Genomic DNA, 13791 nt, shown 5'->3' on the forward strand with positions numbered 1-13791 from the left:
TTTCACCCCTACATTGCTTTAATTCCTGTGAAATGTCTAAGGCTGGGTTCACACGTGGCGGAATTTCACTTAAATTCCGCTGCGGACACTCCGCAGCGTTAATCCGCAGCGGAGCCGTTTGTCCATTGACTTTCACTTTAATTTAGCAGTGTTCGTTTAGACGATGCGTAAAATTCCGCTGCGGAGCATAGGCTGCGGAGCGGAATGTGGTGTCCGCAGCATGCTCTGTCTGTTGCGGACCAGTGGCGGACTGGTTGCGGACTCATTGCGGAAGTTCTCCATTCACTTCAATGGAGATTCTAAATTCCGCAATGAAGTCCGCAGATGTTATGTGTGGTGCGGATTTCGTGTCTGGTGCGGTGCGTATTTCCTGCCGGAGCAGGATATGACATCATCATTCAGCATAGAAAAGGAAGACGCCATTTTCGGCTTGCAGCCTGCCAGGGATTTTTGAAAAAGTAAAGTGACAACTCTGAACCCAGGCTGCAATGTCCAGGTATAGACGAATGGACATGGAGGTTTCGTCCCTCATAAATCTGGTAAGTACATGTATATGTTTGAGTCATGTTGTTTCAAGATGTCTACTATGTATGGATTAACACTAGCAGCACCTGCAGAATGTCCATATTCTAAGGCAGATCACCATGTAACAGCTCCACCGTGATTCCAGAGTACCAAGCAAACTGCATGACCTGCCTAAGTAGAGTCGTGTGTTAACCTTATACCATACTATCCCCCCACCCCTACTTTAGTAAAGACACATGACACCGAGGTTGGATGTGAAATGGCCACAGCAGCCGTTTATTAATTTCACAGTTTTATAAAAACAATTTAAATCCGAAACATTGGGATAACTAGTTAGGAATCCACCAGAGAATTCCTCCTAATAATTCACATGACCCAACATGGGTCAGAATCGTAAATAACAATTTAACGTTAACATTAACCCGAGCAGAGGAAGTCCTTGAAGTCCCTTCAGATAGTCCTTTTTAAAGAACACACCGAATTAGCCATCTGCAAACCACCAATTACCTCCAGCCGTAAACCAGCTCGGAAGCACCGTTCACCTCTGCAGATGGCTCCAACCACTAGAAGTCCACTTCAAGGGGATAACACCCGATGAAGCCCTCAAGTGATATACCGACCACTAGAAGTCCACTTCAAAGGGATAACACCCGATGAAGCCTTCAAGTGATATACCTTCTACCAGAAGACCACTTCAAAGGGATAACACCCGATGAAGTCTTCAACCATGTACCTTTTTTGGGGGACGCATACCCCCGATGCGACCCCCCCACCATTTTGTACTGACTGGCCTCAAGGACTCCCCCCGCACAGCGAAACAGGCCTTGACCACCTTAAGCCTGTGAGTTCCTCCACACCACCACCGCCCTTTCTATGCCTTCTGCTATCGCCAAGCTCCAAAGATCAATGCCAACCTCGGTCAGATGAACCCCGTCACTCCTCCAGAAATTCCCCACTCCTGACTCCAAATCCCTATGCCTCACGCAAATGCCCCCGTTTCTTGCCACAAAACGGGACACCGCCCGGTTAACTTTAATGCGAGCCTTATTGACTCTCTCCACAGATCTAGCTAACCGCCAATGCTTTCTTGGGACTATGTCCGACCACACTATCACCAACTTGGGATAAGATACCCACAAACACAACATATCATGTTTGATATCCCGCACCAACTCACGAAAGGGGCGGACTCCTAAGTCATTCCCACCCACGTGCAACACTAAGACCTCCGGAACCCTATCAAGCCGCGCATATGTCTGGAATTCCGCCAACACCCTGCTCCATGACATACCTCTAAAACCCAGCCAATGCACAACCGCGTCCTGTCGCGGAATGCGCAACTGGCGACCATCCGGGCGGACGTCCGCCCTCAAAGCCCCCCAGTGCACGTACGAATGACCCATCAACCACACCAAACACGGAGGCGAATCTGAAACGGAAAACACAGTTAGGCACCACCATATAACATTTGTAAAGCGTAAACAACAACATTATAACATATGGGGGCGGACATAGGACTTAAACCTTTTAGACTCCCAACGACCAATACGCCTCACCCCCTCATCATCCAACCCCCAGCGCCCCGCTTCCGTTGCTGCGCCAATCCTGAAGGAATGAGATGAATATGAGCCTGCCGCAACACCAACCGCCGTCAAACATTTTTTAAATACAGCTCCAAACTGAAACCTGGACAAAAACGACCCGTCCACATGACGTAACAAAGGCAAATCTGGAGACCCCCTGTTTTTCGTAAAACCCCGCATGCACTCTACTGGGCACATGACCGACCCCGGGAGGGCGAACAAAACTATCAGTTTACCCTTCCCTACTTGGTCAGTTTTAGATCGACGCAACCATACCTCCAGCCGGTCTGCGAATAGGCTCACCTCCCCAGATCTCAGCCCCCCTGCCTGTTTGGTACTTGGCGACACCAACTCACCTATTCTAAATGCTCCAAAGAACGCTAACGAAAAAGCCAACCGAAACAAATCCATTTCGTCTGAAGAACGACAGACCGATGCTAATGAACCGCCCAACGAGCTAAGCAAAGCAAACGACACCGGCCTTCTACTATCCGCCTCCACCCTACCTCGGCGCAACCCCTTCAAAGCCTGCGATACCAGAAATTCCTTCGATACATCCTGAAAGCCCCGCAACTTAAACCCAAACGCCACCGCAGATATGAACCGGTTCACCTTCGCTACTGAAAACCCCGCCTCCCAGGCGTCCCCTAACCAGTACAAAAGTGCCACCAACCTGTCTCTATCCGTATTGACGTCACCCAACTCTCTTACCCACTCCTCCCACTGCCTCCAACAAGCAGCATAAGCACTCCACGTCGTGCGCGCCAAAGACCTTTGTAACAGCTGTTCTATGGGACCGATACCAGATCCCAAAGATGCTCCGGACAAGCCAAACCGAGACGTTCCGCTCCCGGTGCCAATTGCCGAAACCGGTCCCACTGCGAGCGAGAAAGAGCATCAGCGATACAATTCCGTACACCCGGGACATGCACCGCCACCACCCACGCGTTCAACGACAAACACACCAACACTAAATGTCGCAACAATTGAACTACCGGAGGAGAGGACGCCGTGATGTTATTAATGGCAAGCACCACCCCCATGTTGTCGCAGTAAAAACGGACCTTCTTATGCCTGAGCCTGTCCCCCCAAATGGTAGCCGCCACCACGATGGGAAACAGCTCGAGCAGGGCCAGATTCCGCGTGAGTCCACTGGACACCCAGCTAGCCGGCCATTGACCTGCGCACCACGGACCTCCCCCGTAAGCTCCAAAACCACCCGCCCCAGCCGCATCCGTGAAAATATTCAAATCACTCGTATCCTGCGCTGGGGCCATCCATAGCGAGCGACCATTGTACTGGCCCAAGAAGTCATCCCAAACCTGAAGATCAGCTCGGTGCTCCTCCTTGAGCCGCATAAAATGATGCGGCGCACGCACTCCCGCCGTTGCCGCCGCCAACCTCCTACCAAACACCCTCCCCATCGGCATAATCCGGCAGGCGAAATTCAACTTCCCCAGCAGCGACTGAAGCTCCCTCAGCGTCATTTTCTTCATTCTACAAGCCCGTCGAACCTCCAGCCTCAAAGCACCCAACTTATCCACCGGGAGACGACACTCCATTGCCACCGAGTCTATTTCGATTCCCAAAAAACAAATCGTCGCTACCGGGCCCTCCGTTTTTTCCGGCGCCAAAGGAATCCCAAAATCCCTTGCCACCTTCTGTAGAGCATGAAGCAAATTACCGCAAACCGGCGAACCCCCCGGGCCAACGCACAAAAAATCATCTAAGTAATGGATCAACGAGTCGACCCCGGATACTCCCCTCGTTACCCACTCCACGAAGCTACTAAACGCCTCGAAGTATGCACAAGAAAGGGAACACCCCATCGGAAGGCACCGATCCACGTAAAAAGCCCCATTCCAAAAACAACCCAACAGCCGTTGGCTTTCTGGATGGACCGGCAACAACCTGAACGCCGCCTCAATGTCAGTTTTTGCCAGCAGCGCCCCAGGACCCGCAGCCCGCACTAACCCCACCGCCTTATCGAATGAGGTATAAACTACGGAGCACAACTCGTGATCAATCCCGTCATTTACCGACGAACCCTTGGGATACGATAAATGTTGAATCAAACGAAATTTTCCGGGCTCGCGTTTAGGGACAATACCCAAAGGGGACACAACTAAATCTTTTACCGGCGACTCAACAAACGGCCCCGACATGCGGCCCAACGAAACTTCTTTTAACAACTTTTCCGACACGACTTTTGCATGCAAGTAAGCCGATTTTAAATTCCTCCGCGTAACCGGAACCTCATAAGGAGGCGGAGGAATAACAAAACCAACACGAAACCCTTCATAAAGCAACTTAGCCGCCGCCCTATCCGGATACTCATTTAGATAAGGGGCCATCTTTTCCACCCTCACCGGCGACACCCCCTTGACCAGCCGCGTGCTGGTTACCTGACCTCTTTTTTCGCAGACATTTTGCCGCCCCGTGTGATGCACCATTACACTCGGAACACACGTGCTTGAACTTGCACGTGGCCCCGAACTTGCACTGACCTTCATTAAATTGCCAGCAAAACCCCGCCTTTCCCCCGCCGCTTTGTCCAACCTGACTAGACTGGCCTCCCTGGCCGGCGCTCCCGGGAAAGGACTGCCTAACTGGAGCCGTAACCCGTAACCAGAGAGCAATATCCTTCTGGTCCCACCGAATCGCCGGCCGAACCGCCTTCCGCTGACGGAATTGCTCATCGTATCGCAGCCACGCTTGACCCCCATACGCCCTATGAGCCTCCCCAATGGCATCAAAATAACAAAACAACGCCAAACAATTTTCCGGCGCCTTTTCCCCTATCACACTAGCCAATATGGCGAACGCCTGCGACCAATTAACGAATGTCTGCGGGATAAGCCTATACCGCCGCCGTTCCTCCTCGTCCTTTTTACTCTCATCCCGCTTGCTCTTATCCAAATTAAATTTAGCGAGCGGCAAGAGAGAAAAATTTCAACATACTCGTCCCTCCAGATCCGCTCGCGCACCTCCTGCTTTAAATGCGCCCCCAACGGACCTTCAAAACAAACGTACACCTCCCCCCGAGCACGATCATCAATACGCACTCGATCGCCATCCTTTTGTGCCTCGGTCTGTACCGACACCGCGACCGCCTCTCTAACCGCCATCACGGGACGCGCCTGTAACGATCCCACGTCCCTGGGGCCTTCCCAAACTACCGCAGGGGACACTTCCGTTACTACCGGCGCCGCGGCCCTATCTAGGCGCCCCACCAGCTCCCGTAAGCAACCCACTAAGTCCGCCAAACCCGCTCCGTCGCGTCCGCCCGCGCCACTACCGGCCCCCGATGCAATGCTAGCAGCCCCCCCCCGCCGACACCCGACATAAAAATCGCTGGATAAGACAATGATGGAGTTATACACTCACCGGGCTGCACAGGCGCTGTGTTCCCGTCAGCCGGACCATCCTGACCTCGACGATACACGTCCAGTTCACCTTCCTCCAGCTCTTCTCTCGCCGACGACTGTCCATCCCAACGACATCTGTGGAACGGGGATGAGGACGCGCTGACCGATGGGCCGGCAACCTGCCGCCCGACCGCCGGGACCCAGACTTCCGACCGGACCTGTTGGCTCGACGTCGCTGCAGATCTAGGCGTCCGTCTAGACGATCCTGACGAAGCCTGCCCCCTGGCCGGAACATCACCAGGCGGGGCGGCCGTACCTTGTCCTCCAAATCTTCCATCTGATGGGGGAGGGGTGACAGGGAGCCCAGCCTGCGACTCCCTGCTTACCGCCGGACCCCGTCGCGGCCTGGGATTCCTGCCAGGACGCAGGGCCTGAGAAGGGGCGGTCCTCCCAGATGCCTGGCCTGCAGCGTCCGGGATCGGTCTCTCTCTGCGACGCCGTGTCCGCGGGACTGCCTCCGGACTGAGGCGCTCTGGAGGTCGGGACCGCCGAGAGGGACGGGTCGACCCGGCCTGCGTCGCCGTCACCCCCAGCAACGCTCTCTGCCTGCTCTGCGCAGGAGCGGTTGTTGCCGACTCCCCCCCCGCCGCCATAACCATGCTTGTAAGGGGGCCGGGGGAGGGGAGCCTGTCCTGTGCAACAGACCCCGAACGCCGGGCCCGACGTGGCGAAACGGCGTCCGGGATCTTAGTTATTGCAGCCACGGTCTCCTCTAGCCATCCGGGACCGTGGTGCACAGCAGCGGCACGCAGCCGCTCTAACATTAAAGACTCTGCCATCCTGAGAAGCACGGGCAACGGGGAGCTTACTGTTTCTGTGTTACTCCTCCCGCTGCTTCCGGCTCAATGCCGAGAAACAGCGGGAAGCTCAGTAACGGCCCCCCGTCCCCCTTAACTCCTCCCCGTCCCCCCTCCAACTCCCTCCAACTCTCCCTCACCTAATTAACCCTTTCCCTACTAGGACGGTCATGTCGGCTTCCCTTAATCCCTGCAGGCTGCGTCCAGCCTCTTCTATATGCCCTGTTTTTTGTTTTTTATAGGTGCATAGTAGGCCCGAAATATGGGACACCTCTATAGCTGCCTATAGCGACCGCAACGCCCGTGACGAGGGATGGACGTTCGTGTGCCGCGGTCTGTACCCCGAGTGGGACGGGATGCTGGAGAGGGAGCAGGGAGTGATTGGTAAGTTTGCATTTAGTTTGTAATGCAGAGAGGTAAAAACACTGTTTGCAATGGTTGTTTAGCATCATTAGCATGCTTCCAAAAATCTGCACTAATTTCCTTTCCTGCCTTGCTAAACCATACCCCAACTTTTGGCATGTCACTATGGCACGTGCGCAGTTGCTGATCACTTTTTTCCCGACTGTAAGGGTATGTGCACATGGCCTATTGACGGCACTAAATCCTGCGTTACACACTCCATTTAACGACATCAAGTACCTTTTGCAAGCGTGGACAACCATATGCACATTTAAATGCATGGGCAGATGTTTGCCAGCGTATTGGCGGCGTCGTGGCATGCGGCGTAAAATAGGCGTGAAATGCCTATTTTTGGCATGGCAAGAGGTCGTGGGAACCCAGCCGTAGCCATAGCTGCTGGCTACTCAAGTTCTGCCCCAATGATGTGGTTGATGATATCTCCTCACAACAGGCCAGAGGAAGCGATTGATCTGTATACACCTGACTTCATCCCCTATGCCCTAATTTTAAAAACATCCTTCCTTTTCCAGAAAATGATGTGCGCAATAGGTGGAGGACAGTACGCGACCGCTTCCGCAAACAGGTCTCAAAAACACCTGCAAGTGGCTCCTCTCCTTCACGGGGCCCAGCGATAGCCCACTACGAAGAACTGGCTTTCCTGATTCCGTGCAGGGAGCTACGAAGGTAAGTCTCTATTCGCACACACACCTGGGTTAAAAGGGAGCGCATGAACCATGTGATTCAAAACTAACGGAATGCCATTTCTATTCAGTGCCGATTACATTCCACATGTTTGTTTTCCTTTTGCCAGTGTTGTCACGAAAATGTCCCTTGACCGTACACATTATCACATATCACTCTGTGTTGCTTATGTAACTCATTCTCTTCATGACGAGAATGCGTCTTTAGTTTCCCCCCCCCCAAGATTGGTGTCAGATCGTGTGTGTGTAGAATGGCAAAAGGATATGTTAACGAGATTAGCGACTGACAAACTGTCCGAGAAATGTCTTCTGAATCCCCAAAGTCAATGAGCGTTTTTTTCCCTGCAGAACTCACGGGAATGTACCACCCCGGACGCCACAAGGGAGTGCACGTGGCCAGGTGCAGCAGCAGCCCGTGGCAGGCTCGTCAGCAAATGTGGCTGAGGAAGATGCGCCCTACCAGGCAACCCCGGCCCCAGCAACTCCTCGTGGCGACACCTCTCCAGCCCCCACGGCAGGAACTTCCCGACCGCGCCAAAGAGTGGGTGGCCGAAAGCGCGTGACACCAGCGGAACCAAGCGACACGGTAGAGGGCCAAGCCTTATGCATGATTCGGAGGGTGGAGGCCGAAGACGAATATCACAGTTTCGGGAATGCCGTTGGTGGCCGCTGTCGCGGGATGGAAACTAGTCGCAGGGCGGCATATATGACGTGTGTCTTCGCGCTGGCAGATATCTTTGAGGCCCCCCAGCCCCTACCCGATGTGGGAGATCTAATTTTCCATATGCGCACATTAACTGGCCGTAGGGCTGACCCGTCTGCCGCTGTGCCGCACGCCCCACCTCCTGCCTCTGCACCCTCCCTGCAGCCCGATCCCTATTTTTCCCCCTGGACTCATGGACATCCCTCTGGTTCCACTTTCCGCCCATACCCCAATGTCCCAAACCCTTTGCCCACCCCATACTCGTCCACTCTCCCACCTCTTCATATTCATCCTCCCACCTCTGCGGCATACATGCCTCCTACCTCGACCTCCTCCTCTGCCCCCTCCTCGCATCCCCAATTGAGCCCCCCTCGCTTCCACATCTTGTAGTAGGTTTGTGTTTTTGGTTGGTCGCTATTGTACCAGGGATTGAATGTATGTTACAAGTTGTTCCGTGATTCTACTCAGGGCGTATATAGTTGTGATATGTATACGTTCCATAAAAGTTCCGTTCAATTGATGACTCTGACTTGTGTATTTGTTGTTTTTGATGGGAGGAGGCCTAAATGTCGAAGGGCATCAAGGGGACGATACAGATTGTTCACGGTGTGGGCGTTTTCATGTAGGAAATACTGTGTGGTTTGATATGCTATGGTGTGCTCAACCAAGAAAGGCAACCTATACATCATACTCCCTATTCAGACATGTGATTACTCAAATACACACACTTAGGCCAAATCCAAGTAATAGTGCATTATTTAATTTCAAAGGAAGCACATCCAACACACAATTTTCCATTCCATAGGAGGATCATTGACAGAATTGCCTACTGTTTGGACATGAAACGGATTACTGCTGGGTAGGCTGCACCCCGCCAACACAGGAGTATTGCCAAGGTACGGCCCCTTCAGAAGTCATGAAATAATCAGAGTAAATATCTCGTACTCGTACACCACTACTGGCCTGACCAACAGAACCCCAGTTAATGGCACTGCCAACATAGGACAGAAGTGAGTCCCCTTCAACTTCTTGACGGTATTCCTGGAGGTAGTTATGGAGGACACAACATGCCTTGATGACCGCATCAATGGTGGTTTCCTCCAATTGCATGGCCGAGGTAAAGACCCGCCACTGATTTGCCATGATGCCAAACGTGCACTCGACGAAACGTCGTGCCCTGCTCTGCCTATAATTAAAAATCCGACTACGGACATTCAGTCCCCTTCGTCGGCGTAATTGAAGTGGTCGCTCCTGGATGTCAGGCATTATCCCACACTTCGGACTAGTATACTTCTCCTGCCAGATTCACTTCTCTTTCTGGCCACACTTATTTATACATGGCATGGGTGTGTCCAGCACTTCGTCATAGCAACAGACCTCACAAATGATGTCAGTTCCCTTTTTGGAAGACTTGCCTTTGAAATCTGCACCTAAATCCGCAACTAAATCCGCAAGGCAACCCGCAGCACTTTGGCAAAATACGCAGCGTAATCCGCAATGCGGATTATGTGCAGCATTGATGCGGACAGTGTCTGCAGAAATCCGCCACGTGTGGTCATGCCCTAAAGGGTTAAGAAACTTTCTAAATACAATTTCAATCCTTTGAGGGGTGAAGTTTTTAAAATGGGGTGTCTTATTGGGGGTTTCTAACATATAAAGACCTCAAAGCCGCTTCACAACTGAACTGGCCCCTGTAAAAATAGCCTTTTGAAATTTTCTTGAAAATGTGAGAAATTGCTGCAAAAGTTGTAAGCCTTGTAACGTCCTAGAAAAATAAAAGGATGTTCAAATAATGATGTCAATCTAAAGTAGACATATGGGGGATGTTACTTAGCAACAATTGTGTGTGTGGTATAACTGCCTGTCTTACAAGCAGATACATTTAAATTTCGAAAAATGCAAATTTTTTACATTTTCTCCCAAATTTTGGTGTTTTTCACAATTAAATACTGAATGTATCAAGCAAATTTTGCAAATAACATAAAGTCCAATGTGTCATGAGAAAACAATCTCAGAATCACTTGGATAGGTAAAATCATTCCAAAGTTATTACCACATAAAGTGAAACATGTCAGATTTGAAAAATGAGGCTCTGTCAGGAAGGTCAAAAGTGTCCAAAGTGGGAAGGGGTTAAACAATTTGCATTCACAACATGGAACAAAAGAGAAAAACGATACAGGATATGGTACAGGGTTCAATGTCTACATCAGCGCTGTATTAATTACTTTTTAATCATCAGAAATTTTGATAAAATTTCCTCTTAATCTTGCCACCAATATTCATGAGCTCCCGCCGATGATTGACAGCTTTCTCTCCCTAATATGCATAATGAGAAAGCTGCCAATCAATGTTGTGCAGGTTTGGCTAGCTGTGTGTGGGCGTGTTTAGCTGCAGCTCATGATTACTGAGAACTACATGGCGCTCTATGTAGTTCTTAGTATTCATAAGTTGCAGCTAACCCCGCCCACCTGCCGTTAATAGCAATTTTCTTTCCATGCACAGTATGGAGAGAAATCTGTCAATCATCAGCAGGAGGGCGGGGCTAACCGCAGCTCATGAATACAGGCTGCAGGAGATAAAGTGAATTTTATAAAGACAACTGATCACCTACCTATATGCCCTATTAGAGCATATGGACGTCATAGATTGGGGTCCCCTACTCAGAGACAACCCCCTTAAGTGTACATAGATTTTTTTCTCTTTTTTTTGCTTTCGCCTCCTCATATTCCATTAGCTATAACTCTTTAACTAATTAGATAATGGCACATATTGACCACTTATGGATCACCCACCTGGTCCTTAAACTCGCGTTGTTGCACATTTACAAAGTGGATTTAAGCCAGTTGATCAAACAATTGGTTAGCTGAATGCCACGCTGTTAGAGACTGCCGAACACCCAGGAGAGAAGACAGAAGCGGTTTTCAACAATGAGTAATGTTGCTGCCTCTTTTGGTTCTGGTTGTCACGTGACTGATCACGTGGTCGTCTGTAATCGGTACAGAGAGGCTGTTGTATCTAACTAGACTCAGGACTGCCATGTTAGTGACAATTATCACCATAAGGGCACACTCAGACGTGGCGGAATTGCTGTGGAATTCCGCTGCGGAATCCTTAGCAAACAGTTTGTCAATTGGTTTCCACACCTTTTTAGTTATCTTCGTGCAGATGTTGTGGGAAAACTCTGCTGCGGACCATAGGCTACGGTGCAGAATTTTCCCTCTGCAGCATGCACTGTCTGTTGCGGAGAAGAAGCGGAATTTCATTGCGGATTCCAGCCTTTGCAATGCAAAAACTGAAATCTGTGGAAAGTCCGCTGTGTTTTCTGCAACGTCTGAATTACCTGTCAAATATGCAAATGTTGGTGCAGATTCGTTGCGTAATTGCCCCAAATCTGCACCAACATTTGCAGCGGAAAAATTCCACCACGTCTGAACGTGCCCTATGACCTGCCTAGGTAGAGTCGTGTGTTAACCTTAAACCATACTATCCCCCATCCCCATTTAGTAACGACACATGACACCGAGGTTGGATGTGAAATGGCCACAGCAGCCGTTTATTAATTTCACAGTTTTATAAAAACAATTTAAATCCGAAACATTCGGATAACTAGTTAGGAATCCACCAGAGAATTCCTCCTAATAATTCACATGACCCAACATGGGTCAGAATCATAAATAACAATTAAACGTTAACATTAACCCGAGCAGAGGAAGTCCTTGAAGCCCCTTCAGATGTTCCTTTCAAGAACACACCGAATTAGCCATCTGCAAACCACTAATTACCTCCAGCCGTAAACCAGCTCGGAAGCACCGTTCACCTCTGCAGATGGCTCCAACCACTAGAAGTCCACTTCAAGGGGATAACACCCGATGAAGCCCTCAAGTGATATACCGACCACTAGAAGTCCACTTCAAAGGGATAACACCCGATGAAGCCTTCAAGTGACATACCTTCTACCAGAAGACCACTTCAAAGGGATAACACCCGATGAAGTCTTCAACCATGTACCTTTTTTGGGGGACGCATACCCCCGATGCGACCCCCCCACCATTTTGTACTGACTGGCCTCAAGGACTCCCCCCGCCAGCTGCCATGACAACAGAACCTACTCCGGAAAAAAGAAAAACATGTTAAATAAGCACACAAAATAAAACACAACGCTCATAGCCAGACGTACATAAGACCTAAGGAGTAACAAAACAAGGGTGGGAGGGTGGGAGCTTTGCTTACTGTGTGTTACTCCTCCCGCTGCTTCCGGCTCAATGCCGAGAAACAGCGGGAAGCGCAGTAACGGCCCCCCCGCCCCCCTTAACTCCTCCCCGTCCCTCCTTCAGCTCCTTCAACTTTCCCTGACCTCGTAACATTAACCCTTTCCCTACCAGGACGGTCATGTCGGCTTCCCTTAAGCCTGCAGCTGCGTCCAGCCTCTTCTTGACCTGCCTAGGTAGAGTCGTGTGTTAACCTTAAACCATACTATCCCCCATCCCCATTTAGTAACGACACATGACACCGAGGTTGGATGTGAAATGGCCACAGCAGCCGTTTATTAATTTCACAGTTTTATAAAAACAATTTAAATCCGAAACATTCGGATAACTAGTTAGGAATCCACCAGAGAATTCCTCCTAATAATTCACATGACCCAACATGGGTCAGAATCATAAATAACAATTAAACGTTAACATTAACCCGAGCAGAGGAAGTCCTTGAAGCCCCTTCAGATGTTCCTTTCAAGAACACACCGAATTAGCCATCTGCAAACCACTAATTACCTCCAGCCGTAAACCAGCTCGGAAGCACCGTTCACCTCTGCAGATGGCTCCAACCACTAGAAGTCCACTTCAAGGGGATAACACCCGATGAAGCCCTCAAGTGATATACCGACCACTAGAAGTCCACTTCAAAGGGATAACACCCGATGAAGCCTTCAAGTGACATACCTTCTACCAGAAGACCACTTCAAAGGGATAACACCCGATGAAGTCTTCAACCATGTACCTTTTTTGGGGGACGCATACCCCCGATGCGACCCCCCCACCATTTTGTACTGACTGGCCTCAAGGACTCCCCCCGCCACCGCGAAACAGGCCTTGACCACCTTAAGCCTGTGAGTTCCTCCACACCACCACCGCCCTTTCTATGCCTTCTGCTATAGCCAAGCTCCAAATATCAATGCCAACCTCGGTCAGATGAACCCCGTCACTCCTCCAGAAATTCCCCAATCCTGACTCCAAATCCCTATGCCTCACGCAAATGCCCCCGTTCTTCGCCACAAAACGGGACACCGCCCGGTTAACTTTTATCCGAGCCTTATTGACTCTCTCCACCGATCTAGCTAACCGCCAATGCTTCCTTGGGACTATGTCCGACCACACTACCACCAACTTGGGATAAGATACCCACAAACACAACAAATCATGTTTGATATCCCGCACCAACTCACGAAAAGGGCGGACTCCTAAGTCATTCCCACCCACGTGCAACACTAAAACCTCCGGAACCCTATCGAGCCGCACATATGTCTGGAATTCCGCCAACACCCTGTTCCACGACATACCTCTAAACCCCAGCCAATGCACAACCGCATCCTGTCGCGGAATGCGCAACTGGCGACCATCCGGGCGGACGTCCGCCCTCAAAGCCCCCCAGTGC

Source organism: Rhinoderma darwinii, chromosome 10, assembly GCF_050947455.1.
Source record: "Rhinoderma darwinii isolate aRhiDar2 chromosome 10, aRhiDar2.hap1, whole genome shotgun sequence".
Classification (NCBI taxonomy): Eukaryota; Metazoa; Chordata; class Amphibia; order Anura; family Rhinodermatidae; genus Rhinoderma; species Rhinoderma darwinii.